The sequence below is a fragment of the Dermochelys coriacea genome, chromosome 9, assembly GCF_009764565.3.
Source record: "Dermochelys coriacea isolate rDerCor1 chromosome 9, rDerCor1.pri.v4, whole genome shotgun sequence".
NCBI classification, from domain to species: domain Eukaryota; kingdom Metazoa; phylum Chordata; order Testudines; family Dermochelyidae; genus Dermochelys; species Dermochelys coriacea.
Window position 1 is genome coordinate 10,173,752 of NC_050076.1, and position 25,566 is coordinate 10,199,317.

At 41.1% G+C, this 25,566-nt stretch overlaps 1 long non-coding RNA gene across 2 annotated transcripts in view; it reads right to left on the reverse strand.

The window, feature by feature from the left end:
• LOC122455815 overlaps positions 1 to 25,566 on the reverse strand; it is a 182,956-nt gene that overhangs the window by 28,477 nt on the left and 128,913 nt on the right. Inside the window, exons 3-4 of one of the 2 annotated variants that reach the window (XR_006274306.1) lie at positions 4,017 to 4,162; positions 1,853 to 2,034 (exon numbers count right to left, since the gene is read on the reverse strand). This is a non-coding gene — a long non-coding RNA (uncharacterized LOC122455815). Of the gene's footprint in view, positions 1 to 1,852; positions 2,035 to 3,297; positions 4,163 to 25,566 lie in introns of those variants that run through there. The other variant, XR_006274305.1, reaches the window with a different exon arrangement.

Sequence of the window (25,566 nt, forward strand, 5' to 3'; positions counted from 1 at the left end):
GCAAGCCTCCCAGCCCAGGTTGACAGAATAGGCTAGCAGAGCTTGTGCTAGTGCTCTATAAACAGCCGCACAGACATACCCTGTGAAGTCTCCATTAGCACACACTGAAGCACTGAAGTGCTTTGAAATTGCAGCTCAGGCTGGAGATTGGGCTCTGAAGCCCACTGCCATCCCTAGGCTTCAGTGACAATCAACTTGAGCCTAAGTGATCCAAGTCTTAGGGAGAAATCCTGGCCCTACTGAACCAGTGTAAGTTTTGCTGTTGACTTCAGCCGAGACAGTATTTTACCCTTTATCTTAAAAAAATAAATACGATATCTGTTTTTCTGCCATGGTGCCAGTGGGTTTTTTTATTTTGTAAGCAAAGTACCCATGGCTTTTTTTTTAATTAGAAATAAAAATATTTTGAAGTGGAATAGTCAATGATAGGAGGTGATTTTCTTTCTTGGAGGATATGTGTAGACATGAGTATGCATACTCAGAGGAAGCAGTTAATATCACTAAACAAATGGTCATGTAGGTTACATCCACACTATGAGCTACAGGCATGATCCTCAGCTTGCATACACATACTTGCACTAGCTCAATGAGAGCTAGCTTGAGTATAAACAGTAATGTAGCCACACTGGTACGGGAGATGTACACTAGTACAAACCTGCCTGAGCCCCCTGGGTACATACTTAGCATGGCTAAGTTGTGCCACCACTGTTGCTGGTGCCTCTGCTGCCCTGGCTTCACTACACTTGCGCTAGGTGTCACTGAGCGACCGTGAGTATGTGCACACGAGCTGGGAATCACATCCCTCGCTCGTAATGCAGATAAAGCCACAGATTTGATAGAAGAAGATATAACCTGAGTCTCCAAGGCAGGGGATATTTTTGGAGCCTTTTCCCAGGTAAATTCTTGGTTGCCAATGACATATGGACCTTCGACCATTAGCACTCATTGAGCTGAGAATTTCAGCTAGATGGGACCCTAGGGAATGATGTAACAGTTTTCAAGGGAGTTGTAAATCCCTTCTGTGTCCGTATGCAATTGCAGAAAAATGGAAACACTGCAAAGTAAACTAGTACATTCTTCAGCTGAATTACTCTGGGTGTACACCAGTATAACAAGGATCAGAATCTGGTCCAGTATGGCTAGACATGCAAAGGTAAATGAATCGTTTAATTGAAATCAGTCTGTAAATAAGAGTAACTTGTTGCTTTATTCTAGAGTCAAATAAAAATTCACGGTGTATGCTCATTTACATGTGCATTCCCCAGAATGAACAGCTTTCATGAAGAAAAAGAAAATTCTGAAATCTTTACTGAGACCTTATCCAGGCAAAACTCTCATTAATTTTCATAGCTGATTTACTTGAGTAAGAACTACAGAATTTGGCACTATCTATAATAAGTAACAATAGCTATCTACTGTAAGGATATCTATAGCATCCATCACCTTAATGCTTATAGGCACTTTATTAACTGTTTCATTTTTCTCCAAGAATTTTATCAAGTATTTGCTTTTTGCTCCTGTCCTGGAAAGCTGTGATCACAGATTTCAAATGAAGTGCTTTCTGCACTCTCAGGGCAGCGAGAAAGCACAATAGCATAGACAAAATCTAATCATGGTATTTTGGCTTTCTGCCTCCTTCTTATTTTACAATGGTGAAAAATAAATTCAAGGTGCGACTCGAATCCCTTTAGGAGTTCCCTTCCTGTGGACACCGTCTCTCGCCAGAAACATGAGACTGACAGGATGATAAAATGCGATGCCAGGCTCCCTTGCCCATTCAAAGACCCTCCCTCAGATATCAGGTGCCTTGCCTGAGCTTTGAGGTCAACCAGACACCTCCCCTGAGGCTTACCTGGGCTGAAGGATATATCTACTAGAAAATCCTCTCAGGTAGAGCAGCTGTTATCTGAGCTAGGATCAAAGTGCCCCTCTGCACTCCAGAAAAACATCTTCCAAACTGCTCTTCTTTCTCCATGATTCAAATGAATGTTGAATGAGTCTCTGGGGACAACAGTTGCTTTGCTGCGGAGCGAGCTGTCAGAAATACTTTGTTATGAAAGTTCAGTTCCTTTTAAGGTCTTTGATCATTAATACTCATAGCTCCAGGAGAGCATTAAACATAGAATCTATTTACGCTACAAACTGACACACTGTAACTAACAAAAGTCATACCGGGGCCTTATTAGTTTACCTGGAATTAGAAAGTGTTGACTAAGCAGAATTGCACAGCCTTTGGATCACCAGAATTTGGAATATGAAATTCGATTTCGCATGGACAGGTCTCACCTGTTCAAAGCACTGTTGGGGAAAACTTGGCTCAGTAGGATGTTTTTTCGGGTGGGCAACAGTGGAGGAGGCAATATGCATTCAGGAGTGCAGGGTGGCTCGGGGTACGCTCAGTGGTACTTGATTCACCTATACAAAAGAGGTAAGCATGCATTCCCCCCTCATTCGCCCCCCCCCGGCCCGTGTTTTTGTCCTAGTACTAGAGGTGAGAAGGGAGGACAGGGCATTCAATATCAGGATTCATTTTAAATGGGAAAGGGGGAATCCTGACAGGGGAAGGGAAGGTCAAGATCCTAACCTGCCCAGATATGCCCACTTTGAGTTGTGCAATCCTGCCAACAGTGCTAGCAACCCCTCTTTTGGATGGGGAGTGCAAAGAGCTGCATCACTGAAGGAGGAAGGGACATACCCTGTACCCCCTTCATACTTGTGAACCTGTACAATCTCAGCCCTAACTTGATTTACGGGGAGCTGCTAGCCACTTAAGTGTTAGTGAAGTATATTAATAGCTGTACTCAAAAGTTCAAGGTGCAGAACAAAACCATGATGTAGCTCAAACAAAACAAAACAGAACAAGAAAGGGATTATTCTACAGGTGCAAGTGGGGAGCATTTAAGTGGTACATAAATGGGGGGGGGAGAGAAGGGTGTTTTTGTCTCTCTCGCATACGACCTCTGGTTACAACCACTCTCCTACCCCACAGGGGTATTTTTGCTCAGATGGTATGGGGCATCTCTTCCATATTTTAGAAGGTGGACAATTAAAAATTGATATTTTGGATGGTACCCCCAGTAGGGTAGCTAAGGAATTCAAACATCTATAACATGGGGTCATGCTGTTGTATTTTGTGTTAATTAGAATCATGCTTCCTAAGCCAGCATTTTCTGGTTTTATATCTTATTTTTTATTGTGAAAATGGCACTGCCTGCATATGCAAACTAGATATTGACTTCATTTTTTTTTCCAGCCACCTCTTTTATTTAGTGTTTCTTTCTTTTTATTTTTGGTGGTATTTTTTCCTCCTATTCAAAAGTACTTTGACTTCTTGTGCCCCTTAATTCTTTGTAGTTAGCTGTCTAATTTCTTCCTTCCTTTCAAAAATATTTTTGTTTTTTATGCTACTTGGTCAGATACAGTGTTACTAATTTTTCATTTCTATTCCGTTAATTTATTGTTGCAGGGAGTTGCTAGTTTACAAGCTACAATAGGCCAGAAACAACACTGGACTAAAGCTTGTACAGATTCCTTTTTGGTTGTGATCACTGATAGTACAGTGATTTCTTATTGTTTCTGTCCTACTATATGCACATCCAGAAAGAGAGTCTCATATGCTGGGAACTAGGGTAAATAGTGATAAAGGGCCTGCCCCTGAGAGGTGCTAAGGGCAACAAGACTTAGGTCTGCTTAGCAACTCCAAGGATTGGGCCTAACAGTCTGAACTCCTCTGGCTTTTTTGGTCCTTCATAATTTGTTCAATTCACTGTTCCTCTATATCTCGTCACCCGCCAACCAAAACTAAAGCCAGCTCTAGAATGCTATTTGAATACTGGGTAATAGTGCTTAAGAGTCATTCCCATCTGACAGATGTTCAGTGGCCTATGTGAAATGAACTGGTGGGCCCAGTCCAGTTCTGAGTGGGCATATTTATATCACTAAAATCACCATTACAACTGACAGAAACTAGTAGTCTCAGATGAGAAGTCAAGAATTAAAGGCCCATGAAGACTGACCTGGTCTCAGCTCCCAATAAGTGGTCTCTTCAGAATAGGCTTGAGGCACATGGGTAGGTGGAAAGGGCAAGCTGACCACTCTGCAGCTGTTCTGTGTTAGAGGCCATTCTTTTCCAAGGCTGTTAGTCTGGCAACCTGAATGAGTACTGTATTAATGATAAAAAAAAAGAATGAAAGGTGGAATAGCCGTCTAATCAAAATACAGAATATTCAAATTGCCAAGTGGTATTTCAACCTCACTGGAGCAAATGCTGATACTTTGTACATTTAAAATACACAGTGTAAAAATAAAACTGAATAGGTGTGTAGCATAGTACATACTGGTAGTGCATAGAAAATTTTAGCCCTAAAAATAATAACTACTCCTGTGGCAAAGTCTTCAATAACAACAGAAACTGCAACAAACATGAGCCTGTTCTCCTGGCAAAGATAGTAAAGATACTGGGAAATGGAATACTCTATTGCAATCCAAAAATTGTAATTTTGTAACCATTCTTGGATTAAACTTCTGAGAAGGACCACACAAGATTAGAGTATTTAGATTGCAGTAAGAATAGTTGACATGTGCTCCATTTCCCATTTCCTTTGCAATCTTTGTTATAAAAGTGGACTCATGCTGTGCCAGTTAGGGTTAATATTGTAACATGAAAGGGCTAGGTTTGTATCATTTTCCACGCACATTGCATTCGCTGATGGGAGGAATGGGCTCATATTGTATTCGAGCAACTTCTTGTCTAGAATGGACCTAATTAAATGCACACAAATACTTCAGAACGTAGGTAGACGTGTCAGCTGCACCATGGCTTCAAATATTATTGGATCTCAACATTCAGAAGTACCTAAGACTTCCTGCTAGGTTGTGAAATAAAGTATCCCATTTAGCTTACACTCGAGGATCTCAGCATGTTCCTTACACTTAGTCTGTTTCACTCTCCCCTGAGAACGTGTTATATGTTCTTTCCATTCGAACTTCTGTCTAAACTGCTCACATTGTCATTGATGTATTTTACCTTATGAAGTCTCACTAGAGTTTTAATGTAGAGCAGTGTGTGGATACATTTTCTCCTTGCTGTATCTTCTAACTTTGAATTCTCCATATTATTAAACTTGTAGTAAAGCTTTATCTCAGAGCCACAATTTCCCATTTTTTGCCATCTTTTCAGCGGGATGACATTATCTGCAAAATGAGCGAGTACCATATTTCACTCTCTTTTTACATTTCACTTTCCCAACTAATCATTTAAAAGGTTTAATATTGTGCAGATTATTCACAAGATGTTGAGGCAATTGCTTCGTACATTTCAGGTACAGGCTGAACTCAGCCACATACCTTGTGATCTAAGGTATATCAGCACTTGGCAAACCGTTTCAAAATAGGTATTAGAAAAATAGTTGAAACAGTGGCGCGATAACATCAAAGAGTGGGCTGGGAACACAAACAGTAATCGCTGTGAAATTTGATTCCTGAGGAACTGCTCTAGGGAGCTCCAAGTTTATTTCTCCCTGTTGTATACTGAAATATAGTGTTTGTTTTAATTCTTAGAATAGAACTCAGTGAGTCACTATTTGCATTTGTTGATCTTTCCCAACATAAATCTCTCCATTATAGTCATATCAACAATGCGTCTCCTTTACTTTAGCATTAAAATTTCATTCATCCTTTTCAAACAGTATTTACTGAGTTGTTGAATCTGTATTTACAGAACTCCTTCAGTATCAAAATCTGAGTGCTATCACTGGGACATAAGGCATAGCACAGGTGTCAGATCTCTATGATCTTCTTTGGCATTGGTTAAAAATAAACCTGTATTTTATTGGAATATGTCCTACTAGGATGAAGATACGTCCTTAATCATAAAACATGCACTATCCTTCTTAACCCTTTGATGTATTACATCAATGGTCTTGTCCTATCATCCTACTGGGAATTTTGTCCATCTGTGGAATCAGGCTCTGTATCTCCCTTTGAGGCTCCTACGGTGACTACTGCAATTTCTTTGAAACTCAGCAAGGCCTGGGTTGCCAGTCTTTGTTTGGCACATGTCAATGTAAAAACGGTAACAACCTCCATCATTGATATACTATTTAGCTGGAGTCCTGCATATGATGAAATATATTTATAGTCTCAGATTTCCATTTTCAGGAGACAGATTTTCTGAAGGGCTTGGTATGATTTTATATGTTCTGCCATACTTCTGACTCTCATCCAATGCTTTTTCAGTAGCATGATAACTGTGTTGGAAATGCAGGGAATTCTCTCTTGTTTGGGTCCTTTCAAGCCTACACTGTATGTCTTTCATGGATATTTTTTTGGTGATGGTGAAAAACAGGTGATTCTCATTTCCTTTCACATACATTTTCTTACTCAACACCATTGTGCACATACATAAGTGCAGATGTTTATTCTGGTGTAATGAATGGGAATTTACCTGGCTTTTTTACACTATGTGAAATATGCACAGAAGTAAACTGACCAAGAGCTGCCTAGGTGCTCCATATTGACATCTTATAAGCCAAGACCATAGCTACGTCCCATAACCCCAGGTAAAACTAAGGTCCTTATGCCACTCATCACCATTACAGAAGAGATAAACTGGTATGCAGTTGAACATGTGGTAAAGCCTACTAACTATCTCAAGGATAGAGCCATGCCACATACCAAATCAAATACTTCTCAGGGGCTGTCTCACAACCAAATGGGGTCGGGGGTTATAAGAACTGGTAAATCCCAGTTAGATATAGGAAATGAGGAACCCAGATCTAACTCCCAGCACAAACAGGAAGACGTGCTCACTTCCTCTTGCCTACAACAGAGTTTTTGGATTGGTTGCACGGTGCCTGCAAATCCATCAGATTGAATAACTAGAAGAGTGAAAAATTCGTTCCCAAACAAAAACAGAGCTGGAAACTATAACAGCAATAATAACTTATTTATAGTCTGGTAGTGGCCACAATAGGTTAGGTAACATCCACACAAAAAAGACAACACAATATGCGCCCGAAGACCACATAGTCTGTGAAGACAAACAACATACAAAGGGGCAGGGAAACAGATGCAATCAAAATATGCACAACTTCTGCATACAGTTTAAAATTAAATAAATAACCAACCCAATACCTACATGATCAACATAATAATGTAGTGAAAAGTATTGATCACAATTAGTCCATTTATTTATTTATTTGATTTATATTTAAAGCTACCATCCACTCACAGAAAATGCATTCCTATGCATATTTCACTACAAACACGCTTTAAAAAAAGTAATCATTCACTGTTGGTTTTGAAAAATCAACTCTGAAACTTTGAACCTGACACAAACAAACAAGACATAATTTCGAAAAGATTAAAAGCAATTGTTCTGTTACCCCAGCAACACAAACTAGGCGCAGCCAATCAGCAAAGCTGATATATTGTTTTGACATACATGAACATATTTCTAACATAAATAGCAACAGAGACCTAACAACAATGGGTTTTAAAGCTAGAAACTGATGTCATTTCAAATGTGTCAATCAAAGACAACCTATGAAAGTGTTTCTTCCATCAAGCTGACATTAAGTATATGCTGTAATGGCTTCATAAGTGACAGTAGACTTCTGACAGGCCATACAGGAGATGCAAAATCTATAATTACATTCTAGCTTCTTGAATTGTGTCCTTTAGTATATCTAAAAAACTTTGAAGAGAAAATAAAACTTGAGGGCTATGATATCTCATTAATTTATCAAAACAGCCCCCCCCCCCAAGTATGCAGCATATCTAAGAAAGGAGAAATATTTAACTGGAGTTAACCTGGTTAGCCCTTAAAATAGATGCACTTACATTTCTTATATCTCATTTTTATGATCAACTAATGCTAGTGAAGTTCTGCAATGTGAGTTTTCAGGGATCCTAAATGTTAACAATAGATGGAGCCTACAAAGGAAGATTGTTAATGGGTTATAGAGCCTTTCCCCTCTTGATCATTGGTTTGAATCTGGCCTATGTCAGCAATAACTGAAAGCCATTATTTTCTGACAGGTGTTCAGAAGTCTGTATAAAAGGAATTAGTTCATGATTGTAATCCAGTACCTAGCAGACTGCTGCCCATATCCCCCAAAACCACCATCAAAATTGGAACCCTGGCTGGACTTCTCAGAAGATAGGGAGAGGTATGAGCAGGCCATGGAAAACGAACTATCTTCTCAATCCTAGCAGTGATTGTCCCAGGTCACTGCCAAGGAAAGTTAACCAAGTAGTTTTGAAAGAGGTCACACTGTCATTGCCTTTCATGTGAACCTGTCCTGTGGGCAAAGTGAGGTCTTTGGTTTCTAATGCTAATTGTGTAGCACTTTAAATGGAAAACTACTTAACAATTTTAAAAAATGAACAGATCTATAAATTTCTTCGTGTCAGCAACACATATTCAGAAAAAACAAAGGCTGTATCATCAGCCTTAGACTTTTGTGAGTGTGTAATAAAAAAAAAAGTCTGTATATGTCAGCACTGTGAAATGAAATACAGATTCATAAAACTCCCAGATACACAGAGACAAGCACCTTATTTTGCTGCTGGATAGGATTATGATACTATTCTAGCACATCATCTATTTTCTCTTTCTTTCTGCAGGTTTATGAGACTCTCATCATAGCAAATGCTAATACTTAGGAATTTCCAACTGGAACACATTGAAAATAAAAAAGAAACAAGACAGCAAACAGCACTGAGGAAGAAATACAAATGACACATAGGGTGTAGTACTCTCCTTTGCCATAATGTGAAAGATGATGTATTTTCTCTGAAAATTTATAATCTTTCTTTAAGGAAAGGTGGCTTTTACTTAGAATCTTAATCTACATTGTTATTGATTTGGTTTTGGAGTGGGGAGAGGAGGTGGAATAGGAAGAATAAAACAATGTAAAATGTATCTGGTTACACTGCCAGAAGTTGGGGAAGGCATTCTCATATTTAACCATTTCATTGCTGCTGAATTGCTAGGTGTAGGGGGCAAAACACCTTTCTAGAGCTGCCTCACGCGTCATGAACCTCACCGTTGAGCTGGCAATGATCCAGTGGAACGTTTCCACTTAGCTGGGACACTGAGGAGGGTTCGATAGTGCCACAGAGTAATGGCAGAAGGTCACACTAAGGTATGCTCTTTAAAATTTTGCCCTGTAGGTTATTAAATCATGATGCTGTAACTTGAATCTGTGCCACACTCTTATACTGGGATGGGACTGGAAGATGTCAATTCTGATACAAAGCAGATGCCCTGCATTGGAGGGTCTATTCCAGTGTTTCTCAAACTGTTTGTGCTGGCAACCCCATTAGGACTTAAAAAAAATTGTGACCCCCCCACCTTCAGCCCTGCGGGGCTTGGCACTTTAGCCATGCTCAGGGCGAGGGCTTCATCTGAAGCAGGGATTTGCACCTGCCTCTCCCAAGAGAGAGTGCCCTAACCCCTGGGCTATGGATACTTTTATCAGCCACTGCCCAATGAAGTGTGGTTTTTTTCTGCCTTTTGCAAGCCAGAACAATGGGGGAAAATATTCCATACTTTTAACCTCCAGACCTTTTACTAATACATATTCCAAAAAGTACAAAGAAAACATGATCCTTACATTTTTTGTAAGTAATAATGTTACTCTACTTCTATAAACAGTATTTCCTCTTATTGAGACATTCAGAGTCCTTTACACATATTAACTAAGCCTCATAACCCATTGTGGAGTAGGTATGCATAATTATGTCCATTATATAGATTAGAAATTTGAGATGAAGAAAAGTTAAGTGAGTTAAGGACCTGAAAAGGAAGGTCTCATCGTTAAATCATTGGGCTGAGATTCAGTAGATCTGAGTTAAATTCCCAGTCCTGCCACAGACTTCCAGTGTCACCTTGCGCATGTCACTTAATCTCTGTGCCTCAGTTCCTACCTGAAAAATGGGGATAGTAATAGGGTGTGATGAGGATAAGAAATACCCACATTAATAAGCAGTACGTCAGTATCTAAACCAAGACTCCTGGTTCCCAGTCTGATGCTCTGGCACTCTTAATCTTTAGATGTTATCATAAAATATTTGGCTAATGAATTCCTAAATGGGAAACGCATCTTAATATTATGAACATAGGTCTCTTACTGATGTCATTTATTTTTCTTATATCTGAATCGAAGTGTAGCAGTGTGTAAAAGTTGTAATTATCTTGTAAAAAGAAAAAAAAGAAAAGAATAACAGATCTCTTAAAATGTTATCTACTCCTAATTGTAATCTCACCTCATCTAATAGAATGAGATATTTTAAATTTGGTGGTGTGCAAGTAGCAGTTATTTCTGAGACTGCAGATTTTTCATACCTTTTCCTGCTCAAACTAATTTGTTACATCCTATGCAACTCTATCTTTCCATAAAATTGAACAGTATGTAATATAAGATATTAGCCCAAAAGAAATTTAGGTCAATTTTTAACTGAGTTTTCTTGTAATGGAATGGAATGGAGTTGTATTTTATATGCAAAAGGCCACACAAAGAGATAATTTGTCTCTGATAGTCTTTGAAAGTTAGCTTTAAAAGATTCAAATATGGAAATAACATAACAAACTAACTAACAAGGGAAACCAAATGGAAATGGTGAGATAAATTATGTTGAGAAGTGTGACAGGTCAGGGAAGCCAAGATAGGGTGGAGGAGGAAAAACCCACAGGTTTGGGGGTTTACTAAGTGAAATCAAAAAGTTTCACTCAGCCAGGGTTCTAATAAAGGAAATTTAAAAAAAAAAGGTTTTTATGACAAGAGGGCCCCTTAACTCAGGGTGTCTGACCTCTTTGCTCAGCCACAAAAGTCAGACAACAGCTCTCAAGAACCCTCTCCCTTCTGAGAAAGTAATTCACTCCTACTGAGTCTGCTATACTTAAGAATGGCCATACTAGGTCAGACCAATGGTCCATCTAGTCCAGTATCCCATCTTCAGACAGCGGTCAATGCCAGGCAGTTCAGAGAGAATGGACAAAACAGAGCAATTATCAAGTGATCAATCCCCTGTCATCCATTCTCAGCTTCTGGCAGTAGGAGGTTTAGGGACACCTGGAGCATGTGGTTGTCCATCTTACCTTTTTAGCTAATAGCCATGAACTTATCTAATTCCTTTTTGAACCCAGTTATACTTTTGGTCTTCATAAATGACAACGGCTATAGAATTCATACTACAAGATTTTGAATGCTGTCCACATCTTTGGCAACATAAGAAACATTATTTTCTATAGCTGAATGGGAAACTGTTTTCCTTTTCCATGAAAATTTGTGAGATTTTAAAATATTTTGCCATCTCAAATCAGGATGAAAAGTTGAAATCTCAAACATTTTAAAGAACTGATAATACTTCCCCCAAATGTTAGGGTCAACCTGATAATTTCAAAATGTTTCATTTTGATTTTTTTCATTTTAATAGGTTTTGTTTACTATAATTAGCCTAAATTTCTAAATGAAAAGTTATTTTGACTCAAAGCCAAAATTTTTCATTTTGAAAATGTCAAAACAAAATGCTTCAACAATTTCAAAATGTTTTTTCCAAAAAAAATTTTGAGTCAAGAAATTGTCCAAACTAACCCTTCCCTGCACAAAATATTTGATTTTGACAAATCGGTATTTTCTGATATAAAAAAAAAGTTCAGTCAAAAAATTTCCAACTAGCTCTATTATTTTCTATGAAGTTCCCTGCAAGGACCCTGATTATGTTTAAACTATCTACAGCAGGGATTCTCAAACTTTTGTACTGGTGACCCCTTTCACATAGCAAGCCTCTGAGTGCAACCTCCCCTTATAAATTAAAAACACTTTTAAAATATATTTAACACCATTATAAACGCTGGAGGCAAAGCGGGGTTTGGGTTGGAGGCTAACAGCTTGTGACCCCCCATGTAATAACCTCGCAACCCCCTGCGGAGTCCCGATCCCAGTTTGAGAACCCCGAACTACAGAGTGAAAAGCATCTGTGCATGGCAAGCAGAGACAGCTCTTTGTATAGGAAGCAAACTGCAAATTATTGAAACAATCCCACCCAGGAGGGACAGAATCCAAAGCAATTCAAACATAGAATGTGGAGTAGGGAAAAAGAACAATCCTTCTTTCCTGGATAGGCTCAGGTAAGGGCAAAGGGGAGGTGAACATTTCTATTGTTTACAAAAGCCCACCGCGAACAATGCATTATACAGAAATGACCATTCATTCTTTCTAACCAGTCAAATTTTGCCCCCCTTGATTACTGATTTCTTATCTCACACCTATTTAATTCAACCAAAATAAAATACAGGGCAAAGGGACCGTCAGGAACTGCTGCATATGTCTGACGGGGGAAGTATTAAATTAGCAAACTGACAGTGAGTGTTACAAGCCGTCCTTTGGAAAGTCTGAAGTCTATAAAGTGTGTCAGTTACATGGGGGTTCTCTGACAAAGGCAAGAGGGGGGCAAAGGGGTATGTTCAGGTTGCAGTAAGTGGAAGGGGAGCTCTCTGTTCTTAAACATGATGCTGTGAGAACTCGAACTCAGCAACATTGCAAGATCAAACTTCCCAAATTAGCTGTCTTCAGTGACAGAAAAATACCAGCCTGTCCCCTTAAGCGAGACTCTTTGCCCTACGTGGGATATTAGAAGCATGGTCCAAGACCAGAACAGGTGTGTAATGGGGAAGCTGAAAGGCAGCAGGCTTCCACATGCAGAAACATTCATGAATTGCTGTAGGGAGTTAACAAGACAAGGGCTTTTTCCTGGGAGAAGTTAAAGGTAGGTTGTGTAATACTGAAGCAGATGGTAAGTGTGTCACCCATGCTGGGGAACCAGGTTGTTCTATCTCTTCCAGCAGTTTGAGTATAGGGGCCTATTGTAGCTCTGCCTCCTGTTTTCAGAAGATGCAAAAACACAGGCCCACATTTTTAAAAACAATTAGTGATTTTGGGTGCCCAACTTAGAGGGGCTGGATTTTCAGAAAGTGCTGAGGAGAGGACCTGTCCTCCAAAAATCAGGTCCCTTTAAGGTGTCAAGTTGGACACCCAAAAATTGGAGCACCCAAAATCACCACTTATTTTTGAAAGCTGAGACCTGTCTGTTAGTTACACTTTCTATCCCACTATTGTTATGGGATCTCTCAGTCTCTTTGCTCAGATGTACTAAGGATTAGTTTTGAACTGAAACCCTGGATCAAAACCCCTCCCAGGCTATGGGAGATTCAGAATCTGGATTTTGCATTTGGGCTTCATTCCTCCTGTGGACTGAATCAAAACCCCAGATCTGAACACTCTGCTTCCCAAACTTTGGGTGTTCGGGATCTGTGCTCTCTGCATTCACTGCATATTCATTCAATTTCTTAGAACAAGAATTTTGTTCTTTTGATCTGTGGGTGGGGTTGCTAGAACCTTGGCTAGTTGCCCCTTTTCATTGTATAAATCCAAAGAAATAATCATGGATTATTAACAATAAGATGCTGAAAGGAAATTGTTTCATACGAATGCGGATAATTTAGGTTTTGGTGATGAACCTCTGTGGCTGTAGGGTCACGTATAGGTCATCTTTTAGAACATGTATCTGGGCAGAATTCCAGTACTGCACCTGGTGTCCATAGGTTCTCTAGAGTCTTTTGTAGATCAGCATAGGCTATAAATGGAGCTCTCTGCTCAGTGTCCCCAGTGTCTCAGTATGTGTGTCCTCATTTAGGCAGCTCCTTTTATTTTCTTACTGCTTTTGTTTTTCCTCTGTTAAACTCCCGGCACCAGGTTACAAAGCAAGTTGGTGTCAGAGCTGGCATTTAGAACTCAAACTTTCTGCTGTCCCGTGCTGTGCCTGATTTTTTTTTAGCAAGCCTTACCTCCATCTCTGGGACATAATAAACTGGAGGGTGGCTGTGGGTCACCTATTCAGAGTCTATGAATTGCATTTGAGTCTGCCTTGGGCTGGAATTTGGGCATCTGCTGGAGGCTGCTGAGAGGCTAAGGCCAGAATTTTCAAACCTTGGTGCCTAATTAGGTATTTAAGCCTATATTTAGGGGCCTGAGGAAGCAGCCTTATTTTCAGAGGTACTGAGTCCCAACAACTGCTGTCCAAGTCAGGCATCGTAGGGTGACCATATTTCCTTATGCTGAATATAGGACACCTAGTAAAATTACTCGTATTCAAGTGAGTTCAATAGCAATCAATCAGAACTATGCAGTACAAACATTCAAATTAACATCAAGTTGACGGAACCCCTGTTAAAAAGAAATACTGCATAGTTGGATTCTTTTTATTTACCTTCTTATCTTTAAGGCTTTAGGGTTCACCCGGGAAGGGGTGACACCCCCACCTCACACCCCACCACACACACACACACACACACACACACTCCCGTATACCTCTCTCACATGGGGCGGGGGGAGGGGGATGTGACCGACTGACCCAACCCTCCCTGCCCAGCACTCTCTGCCCTCCATGCCTGGCTGGGCCCCCAGGATGGACCCACCTCTCCTGGTACCTGGTGCTGCGTCTTACCAAGGCAACATGCGGGAGGGCATGCAGGGTCACAAGGCCCCTCTCCCAGATTTCTGCCAGGGTTCACACCAGAATGTGGCCAGCAGCAGCCTTGCAGCACTGTGTGGGAGGGAAGGGACAGGAACTGCTTCCAGCCACAGGGGAAAAGTAGGTGAGAAAGGGATGACTTGGCCCGTGTCTTTGAGAGCTCATCTCTTCTCTCCTCTCCACCCCCTCCCCATGTAGCTGGAAGCAGCTTGTCCCTTCCTGCCCCCACAGTGTTGCAAAGCAGCTAACACCTCCAGGCTGCTGCTGGCCACAGACATAACCCAGCCACCTCCGACTACATCGTGGGCAGGAGGGAGCTAAGTCCTAAAGATGCATTGTGCATCAGTGCTCAGGGAACCTGACTGCAGGGGCTCAGTGAACCTGGCCAGAGAAGTGGCTCAACAGAGGAGGGTGCTTAGGGGATGGAGCAGTCCCACGTTCCCTGGGGGCAGGTGAATAGGATGCTAAGCTCCTGTCCCGGGGGCTGTTGTGGAGCCTGCAGGTTCGGGGCATGAACAGGCTGGAAATCACTTCCTCTCCTGCCACTCCAGAGCTTAGCTGAGGGGTGGAGAGACTTCCCTGTGCCAGTAATGTGCAGGGCTTTGGCACATGAAGGGCTCGGCTTCTCCTGGCCAGTGCCCTGGGCTGGAGGGTTTTGAGCTTTCCTGGGGTGCTAGCCCAGCCAGAGGCAGTGGGGGAAGTAAGGAGCCTGCCGGCCAGGCTGTTGATGAGCTGAGCGCTCTGATCAGGGGCTGGTTCTCCGCAAGGTCTCTGCATGCTAAGGGCAGCAGAACTTGCACCCAGTTCTGTTCATTTCTGCTGATTTGGAGGGATAGTTATTGTATCTCTGGTTCAACCCAATAGCTAAATTTGGCCCAGAAGCATTGCTAAGAAATGGACCACCCAATAATTTCCCCTGATTCTCTTATCACAGTTGTCACTGGCATAATCATTAGAACACGTATAGCCCAGTCACTCAGTTAACTGCCTTGCCAAGATAGACTGCAATTTATGTGTAGTTGAGGACGTTAGGACATGTGGCACACAGCACTTCTCAGTGAAAGACTGAAATGATAAACATGGCTCAGCCTGATTTTTCTGTGTGTTTTCATATGCAGTGTCCTGGAATGGTAAGATAAAGTGAAGCGTGCTAAACAAAATTATATGTTTCACATATTTATAAAACAAGCAACTAATAAGCCATGCACTGATTCCTGGACTAAAAATCCTTCTGCAAGTGACAAAATCGACATCATATTCCCTTTATGAGATATTTTGCATTTACATCTCTGAATTGGCTGTGAAAGGATTCAAAATATATAGGCTGATATCTTCATCCTGTTTATTATTGTTCTTTTTATTACAGTAGCGCCTAGAGATCCCGACCAAGATTGCAGCCTCATTGTGTTAGGTGCTCTACACACAGAGTAAGAGACAGACCCTGCTCTGAAGAGCTTGCAATCCAAATAAGACAATGGGCAACAGAAAAATAGTATTATTTTGCCCCTGGGGAATTGTGGCACAGAGAAATTAAAGGACTTGCCCAAGGAGTCCATGACAGAAGTGGAACCTGGATCTTCTGAGTCTCAGGCCAGAGCCTTAGGGCTTATCTTCACCAGACGTGCTAAATCAGCCCCCCTGCAATCAATTCAGTGGCATTGATTTAGCATGTCTGGTGAAGACGCCCTTGTCAAGGGGAGCATGTTCTCCAGTCAATGTAATTAATCCACTTCAATTTTTTTTTATACTCCTGAGCGTCATAACTTACATTGATTTAAGCGGTAGACCTGACCTTAATCACAAAACTATCAAATGAGGCTCGAAAGCATAAGCTATTCTTTCCAATGTCAGTTGCAATTTATGCTCAGGAAGTTGCTTCAGATCCACTTTTTTCTTCCAGCAAGTAAAATGGAAAGATTCATTAGGCAAAAAAAAAAATGGCCCATTTTGGTAAAGACCACAAACAGAAAAAAACGGAGAACCTGCAGTTCTAAAGATCCATGCTTTAGAAGGATTGGGGACCACATGGCCGTATGAATGTTTAGCTTGGAAAGTCAGCGTTTCAAATTTATAAATTTATTTCAAATTCTGAGAGCTTCACAGCATGCAATTGAGAGAATGATTTGACCCCAAGGATCTGGGTTTTGCAAGTTTTGTTCAAGAAATCCAAGTTGAAAAAGCTTCTAAAAAAAGCATCAGGAACCTTTTTTTAAAATAAAAAAATCACAAAACTACTTTTGTTGATCCCTGCTGGTAAGATAACTTTCTTATGGAGTATGGAAACAATATTAAATCGCAGAATTGATAGGCACTGTCAAACAGTTGGCCTATAAGCAGTCATTTATGATGCATTATTTGTTAAAGCACTAATGATGCACATACTGCTGTATAAGACACCAAAGAAGACTCGGTCTCAGCCCCAACAAGCTGTGGACAATTCAAAATACACTGGCTGACTTAGGCGCTTTTGAAAATGTATCCTTATGCATCTTTGAATTAAAGCTGAGAGTCAATGTACAGCTTGTCCTACCATACGTTAGAGGATATGTAACAGACACGCATCATAGCAAACATATTTAGTAGCTGCCATTCAATACAGTCTCTATACCGATCAGTCTCTTCCTGAAGCTGTTTTCAAGCATTTCCAGTGAGTTTCAGAAGAGCAATTTCCTGATTTAGGGCCAAGCCCTGCTCATCTTACTCATGTAATCTGTCTCACTGAGTTGTTCCAAACCCCGCTGCTGTGTGGGATGATTGGGCAAGGAGCCTCAAGCCCATGCACAGAAGAGGGGAACAATTGCTCTTGCTGGGCTGTGGATTTCAGGGTAGAATTCTGTGTCCCTTGGGACTGTACAAATCCCCCCCCCCCCATATAGGGGTGTGCCTTAAAGCAACAAATCAGCCCATTGCAGTCAATGGAACTATCTCACATAAGGAAATTTGTTGACTGGGTTTGTCTTATACTTAAATACACACAAAAATTGAAAGATAATGATTCAATATTTTTTCAGAATGCCATCAATTCATAACAAGAAAACAGGACAAGTAATGCCTACAGCTCAGTCTCCACTAAGGGAAGAAATTCAATAATGCATCATTAGCGTAGTTCCCTATATGCCATGGATATTTTTACAGGTCAATTTATTTATAAACACACTTCTATTTAGGATGAATGGTGGCACCATTTTGACCTCTGTGACCTTGTAGAGCAGTAATGCACTTTTCAAGCACCTAAAGCCCTTCTTCAAGATTTGTCTAATCTTACATCTCCCCTGCCATCGTAAGCTATTTGCTGTTAGTGTCCATAAATAGTTAAGCAATAGTACTACTATAACCTTCCCTAACAAAAGACTTTCATTAACATTTCTAGTGACTTGAAGATTGACAAGATCCCTTCCTATTACCCAGACGCATTTCCCACTCCTTCCTGGTGATTTCTTTTCTTGTTTCCAAGAAGAAAAGTGCCTCACTGAGGAATGGCCTCTCTCACTGTAAGAGAGACCTGCTAGATACAATAAATATCATGTTAAATTTCCTGCTAGATGGCATTATGAATGAATGGAGTGCAAGCACCTCTTTGATATGCGATGCACCACTGGCAAGACTTCTCGCGAAACAATTCAATTATAAAAGACACATAAAATACCTTTTGAAAAAATGCTCTGAAATAATGTTTACCTCACTGTAGAGACCGGCAACTATACAAGTTTGAATTTTCCAAACTTATTTAAAGTGGAGAAGATATGCAGAATATTCCCAGAAGCCTGACTAACTGAGCATAACTCCGCTGATGAAATATGGAAGGTGATAATTATAAGGATATTCCAGTAGGTTTCCAGTATAACCCTAATTACTGGATATCCTAAAGTATCGGTCATAGTCTCTTCCTTTTTTGAAGATTTTGCATACTTAAAAATTTCCTTTCAAAAGTGGGAGTGAGTCCTTGTGAGTAAATCATGGGGCCTGGAGTCAGGAATCACTGTTCCAGTTCTGTTGTTTGACTCTAGGCAAGTTACTGAGCTAAAAACCACAAAATAGGCCACTGACTTAGGGTGCCTTGATTTTCAGGTGTCTAATTGTGCCTGTTCTTCTGTTGTGTCAACACATATTCAGAAAGCATTTGAACTGTAGCTCACAGAATAGCTTTATGGAGTCAAAAATCATTATGGAAGGCCAGTACTACTTATGGACCCAGTCCTCCATATTCTGACCTCATCTGATTACTGATTGCAGGATCAGGTCCTATATGCAGTAGATATTTTCCAAACGCAAATAGCTAGGTGCCCCCCGGGGGGGGGGGTCAAGTTGGGCACCGCAAAACTGCGGCATCCCCAAATCAGTGGTTACTTGTGAAAATTTAAGACAGAATCTTTTTGTGGCTCGTCTGTAATATGAGGGTAAGAATAATGCTGACCTACCTCACCGAGAGAGTTGTGAAGGCTAGTTAAAGTTTATAAGGTGGTTTGAGAATCTTGGATGAAAACAGTGACACAATGGGCAGTATTATGTATTGTCTATTTAAGATTTGATTCATAGGACAATGTTGCAAACTAAATAAAAAGTCAGAAAACTGATGCTGACCTTTTCACATGCCATCTTTGACAAGCTAATAAGTTTTTAACAGTTTAATAAGCCTTAACTTACTTCTGGTATACTTATGGGCAAGTGGCAGACTAAAACTTTAGCCTTAGCTTTTCATTTGATGAGGATATGCATCCCTCAGTAGAGTCATTTAACAAAAGAGGAAGACAAAAAAAGCTCAACAACAACATTTTCTTAAACACTTAAATCCCAATTCTCCTCTCTGGATAGAGATAAAACCTCCACGGATGTCAATGGGTATGGTTTTGGATGTCTGGAAGGCAAGCTTTAGTTGATTAATCTTCCATTCCAAATGGAGAGGGAGAGAGTGAATGACTTAATCAGAGATGAGCGAGCAGAGGAAAGTCTGTTCAAGTCTGGATTAGGTTCAGTCTGGGGTTGGTGTTTGAGGCCCAGTGAGGATCTGGGTTCAGGTTTGGGATAAATCATGCCAAAATCTTGTAAGCTAAGAGAGTGAGTTTGGGTCCCAAATGGTGGAAATCTTGAGCAGTAGCTCACGAAAGCTTATGCTCTAATAAATTTGTTAGTCTCTAAGGTTCCACAAGTACTCCTTTTCTTTTTGCAAATACAGACTAACAAGGCTGCTACTCTGAAACCTGTCTTTGAGAGCTGATATTCTCACAAGAGTTCCATCAAGGTGGGTCAGCATTTCAAGAGAATATCTGTCCTTACGTGATTTTGGCTGTATTTGAGACAGTAAAGAGCTGTCAGCCCCTTTAGGTTTGGATTCAACCAGAAACCTAACCCACAAGGGTCAGATCCAAGGACTGGCAATCCAGGCCCCATTGAATTTCAAAGGACTTTTGATTCAAAGTAATGGCCTCCATTTGGTTTCTTAATCTTTCTTCATCCAGATAACTGAGTTTGTTTGGTTTCAGAGTAGCAGCCGTGTTAGTCTGTATTCGCAAAAAGAAAAGGAGTACTTGTGGCACCTTAGAGACTAACAAATTTATTAGAGCATAAGCAGTGAGCTGTAGCTCACGAAAGCTTATGCTCTAATAAATTTGTTAGTCTCTAAGGTGCCACAAGTACTCCTTTTCTTTTTGAGTTTGTTTGGTGACACTGTACAGTCAAAGGGAGACACAAGGTCAAATATTCAAAAGCACACAGGCACCCCAAAACTAGGTGCCTAGATACTATGGCAATCGATGCTGTACAAACATGTAAGATAATAGATAGACTAATCGATCTCCAAACTGTATTAATACCTTTGTTATTTTGCATATGGACATCTGGGAGCTGGTGCCATAAAGTGTGGGCAGTCCCCTGCTTCTCCCTTTCTTCCAAAACACATGTGGGTTGCTCCCGCAGAAAGGCTTCCAAGATGTCCAGGAAGGAGGCAGCACCCTCCAAGTTCCACGAGGACAGGGGAGATCCCCTATGGAAATTTCTCTCTGTGCATCTTTATTGAGGGAATGCTCCAGGCTTGCCTCTTAGCTCACAGTTACCACATTCCTTAACTACCTGAAGTGGGGGACTTTACCAAAAGTCTCTTTAAAGCCAAAATGAATAACATCCACTGGTTCTCCTTCAGCTGCCTTCCTGCCCTGCTATACTACTAAGAACTGGTGCATATGTGTACTACTGACCTCTACTAGGTAGAATCAGAAACCCTCAAACGGTATGTATAGGCCTGTAGCGGGGTGGTCACCTGCTCGGGCCTTAAAGGGCTTAAAACAGCCCTTGAGAGGGCTGTGGCTGGAAGCAAGCAGTTCCCAGGCTGATTGGGGGAAGCAGGCTCAGCTGTGGCGATGCCCCAGTCAGGCCTCAGCTGGCCCTTATAAGAGGGCAGTGGGCCAGGAGCAGACAATCTCCTCTAGCTGTGGAGGGAGATGGGCCTGGCTGCTGGGAAGTGTACCAGAGTACCTGAAGTGGAGCAGGACTGGGGGAAGGGCAAGGGAAATGGGAAGCTCTGGCCTGGAAACCCCCCCAGGGTGCAGGCCTAGTGTAAGGCCGGATATGTACTGGGGTTGCAGGGGGCAGCGCAAAGGTAGGCAGAGGCAGCAAGTCCAAACCCCCCTTGCCTGTGATGATTGGCCTATACACTACAGTCCACCCCAATGTGCAGGGGCTCAATGGTGATTGGCAGTAGCCAAAGACTGAGACAAGGTCGGGATAGTGGGCGGGGGTTCCCCAGGAAGGGGAGACCCAGAGACTGTGGGTGTACCTCCAAGGGGCGGCCCCCTGGGTAAAAGGGACACTGGGGTCCGGGAGGGACACGGGTGCCAGCAGCAAGCAGAGGGCGCTTCGGAGGCTGGAAGAGCTAATTCCCTGAGAGACCAGCAGGAGGTGCTGAAGGAGCGAGTCTCGCACCATGACAATGCCCTATATCACTAATAACTAAGGAGGTGGCTCTTTAACGGAAGCATTAAGGGCTTGTGCTTTTAGTGCAGGAGGAACTGAGTATTCTTCTTCTGCTTTCATGAAGTTCAACGAACCACATTGTGCAGCATTTTCACACCCACGAAGTCCTTAGTGGGGACTGAATCCTTATATTGTGCATTAAGAGACTTTATAACCTTGCTTTCAGTGAACAGATAGTATGAATGAATCTGGATCCAAAGACGCAATGGGGTAATGGAACATCATGACCACGACTGCGTCTTATGGATCTAGATTATTCCATGCCAGCAGCCATGAGACACGCTTCCCGTTAAGCACTAAAAGCATCTCTGTATAGGGGAGGATGAACGTCTCTGGGATAGAATTCCTTTTGCAACATTTTCATTTTTTTTTTTAAACTGGCCATAGGTTTGGCTGCAGTAGAATTTTTAGGATTAGGGCAGCCATCCCAATGGCACAGTTAGAGCTCCGCAATGCATGATTAGAGGCAATGGCATGTGGCAATCTGATTAAGCTCAGGAGTGATCACGGCCTCTAAGGCTCGAGCAGAGCACCGTCTAATAGTTCTTTATGTTCAAACAACAAGAGATATGGGAAACTAATTGAAACAATTTCTGTGCATTTGGATTTTATGTGTGTAATATGTCCCATGTGTGTCACCGCACTCTGAACTCTAATGTGTAAAAAGGGCCAGCTTTATATTGGTTTAAGTCCATTCTATAAAGCATAAGCTAGTTATATGGCATTCATATATGTTAGCTATCTGGATGGATTGGTGGGCCACATGTTCACAACATACCGTCCTTTTTTGAGCATGTATTTGTGTATACGTTATCATTTGCACTACAGCACAATACTGCACACGCACAAAAGCAGAGGTTGCATTGAGTCCCATTTGAAAAGTTGTACTTGTACATGTTATAGGTGGAAACAGGGCATTTGACAAACGTTGAAGATTCTAGGAACAAATTCAAAGCAGATGCAACTTCATTAGAGTCAGTGGAGTTTTGATTGCTCTGCACTTGAGCAGGGCAGTAGGGAAAGTAAAATCACTGTATATATTAAAACTCTCTCAAGCAGTCACTAACGATCCCGCTTCCTTATGTGGTGCAGTGCCTCATGGCTCCTGAAGTAGATCTGTGAGGAAACAATTAGAAATGAGTGGATGGTGACATTCAAATGGAAAGAAATGTCAATGCTAAATTAATTTGCTGAATCAGTATTTGAGTCCAGAGACATTTTCAGATAAGCGTGGTGGCGTTACAGATGTACAAAAGTCAGTGGGAAAAGACCAGGAGGACGACAAATATTGAGAGCAGGGATTATGTTAAATTAAGAGGGGACTTTATCACATGGTGTAAAACGGAATACAGATGCAGCAACTATTTGCCCCTCCCCTTTATTTATTTATTGGCGGACAGCATCTATTTGAAAACATGATTCTAACATGCGTGGTTCAACATGGGCTTGGCAAACATGCTGGAACTTTCAAGGATGGGGTGGGTTCTAGGCCCAAGTGAAGGCACATTTTTCCATTGGCTAGATTTTTAAAATGGAGCAGTACTGAAAGGAATCACTCATATATTCTGGAGTATGGTTACAGCAATGGGGAAGCTGGAACTGGTGGGAGATTGGAATCGACCTAATGTGGAGAAAAAGAGTCTACCCCCGATAAGAAATAATGGTGTATAATTTTTCATTTTTTCTATAGGATTTACACCCTTTTCCTTTTAAAAATCAGTTCCCCTGGATTCTTTCAACACTAATTTTCACTTGGTTTATTTCTTTGCTGCTGCTGCCTGTCTGATTGGCTTTTGGGGTTGATATGTGGAGTGCTCCAAGTTGCTGACATGGGACCACAGAAAGTCAAAGCACCGAGTGAGTAAAGATATTGTGTGTGTCCTCCCTTTGTGCCTTTGAGTATGTGTATGGCAAGGTAAATTACAGCATTTCCATAACCTATGTAGGTGTGTGCTTGTATGTCTTGATTTTGTGGTTACATACTGCACATTCTGAATGTGATGCTATTGTTGACTGGAGAGATCAGTACATGTTTCTCAAAAAGAGGAGGGTACCTTACACCCCTGGCTTATTTATTTCCAGGCAAAGAAGTGGGTTCTTGCACCTTGTATAGGCCAGAGGTTCGGGTGCCTTTGACTGTCAAGTGTGATATTATTCCTACATTAAGAGGGTAACCAGTGAGGTCAACTGTACTCTTGTTCTTTGCTTTTGATACCCTCAAGGTTTATTGCTCGTTAGATAATTCTGTGTTGTAATGATAATAGCTTTTCAGATGAAAACACTCCCTAGTACTGAATTATTCTGATGTAAGAAGAGAGAAGTTGGAGAATGCCAATGCCAGTTTTAAAATAATCAAAGCAACGGCGCACTATTTGTTCATAAAGCGCCTTTTGACAAGGTACTGCTGAAATAAGAGGCAAGAATGAGTAAAATTTTGTAGTGCATCTGTTCTTTTTCTCCATTCATTTATCTCCACTCCAGCAGCATTGTCTTGAATGTCTACAATGCAATCACCTCTTGTCATCTTTCAGTTTCTTTTGATAGGTTTACATTGCACCGTTCGTCCTGAAGGACACCAAAGCACTCTGCAAACTGATGAACAAACTATGGACCGTACAATGTTCTTTCCTGGGGAAGGAGCCAAAAATCTACAGAACAGGTGAGTCGTAAAATGTGACAAAGCAGGAGTTTGGCTCTGTGTGCAAATGAATTTCTACACGCCACAGTTCACAAAAAGTTGTGTGTGGAGGCAAACTCCTGGGAGAAATCATACAGGGAAAAAACCTGTAGGGCTGAGCTCAAGCTCATGAGCTTGCTATGAGTGCAGGAGATCTTTGGTATATGTACTCTAAGTACACCTGATATTTATCAACTTTCATTCAGCTGTGATGAGCCCCACACCTCCATGTTGGATATTGATCGTCTCTGTATATTCTTACAGCTTCCTTCATGCCAGTTGTTTAATCACTGCATTACCTAGCCAGCTGGCTGCTGGTTATTCTGAGGATAGCCTCAGGTTTTTTTGCATTGCTAACTTATACTGTTTTATCTTTGTATCAGGGAGGCATAACTTGCTTTGCTCTTGACTCCTACCTCTTTTATCAAAATCATGCTTCCATTTTTTTGTATTACTCACAATTTACCCACTGGCTGCATGGTGCTATTTCTGGTGCAGCATCATACCAAGTTGGGTTTATTTGCTCGCTGCAAAATACTGCACTGTTGGATTTTGCAGCATTATGCTTTCCCAGCAGGACATTCAACACGTGGGAGCATATAGCTCTATGCATTTAGAGATCTTTTCACCCTGCACTCTACTGCAGCTACTTCTGGGATACAGCACATCAGCTGTCTGATAGCAGAGCAATACTGCAGCAAAATTTGGAAAAAGAAGTGAAGAAGGATATTGTATACAGCTGAAATGACAAGCGGAATTGTAGAGAAAGACAGATAGTAATTATTACTTCAATTGAAATTTGGCCAGGACACAATTTACTATGATTAAATGTATATTTATATTACTTGGAATTATTACAATTGCTTCCCTGTATCTGAACGGAAATTTTCAAGATCAGGACGAAAAATGTGGTTCAGATCATTCCTACCGGTTTTAAAACCAGGCATGGAACCGCAGCCAGCTCTTTCATCCAGAAGAGGTTTAACTGTCATATCAATTCAGAACTTCACTGGTGTTATTTTAAATCTGCATTAATAAAACCTGTAACAAAACATGTCTCTGCTGTCCACATCTTGCATCTGGAGCAAAGTTATGCTTACGTCTGATCTCTAAACTTGGTATGGATATTATATCTGGTATGTTCTGCACTTTGTAATGCAGTCCATGTGGAGTTTTTTTTACTTAGTGATAACACAACTATATGGTAAAAACATTAGATATTCAAAATGACAGTCAAAAGAAGCTAGTGCAAATGCACCAGCATTACACAGGAAAGCTTGTAATATAAAACTAAAAACAAACACCTACATTTATAGGTATTATCTGGCAGCTTACTTTGAAACAACAGTCTGTAGCAAGCAGCGTCATTTTAAAGGCTTAGCATT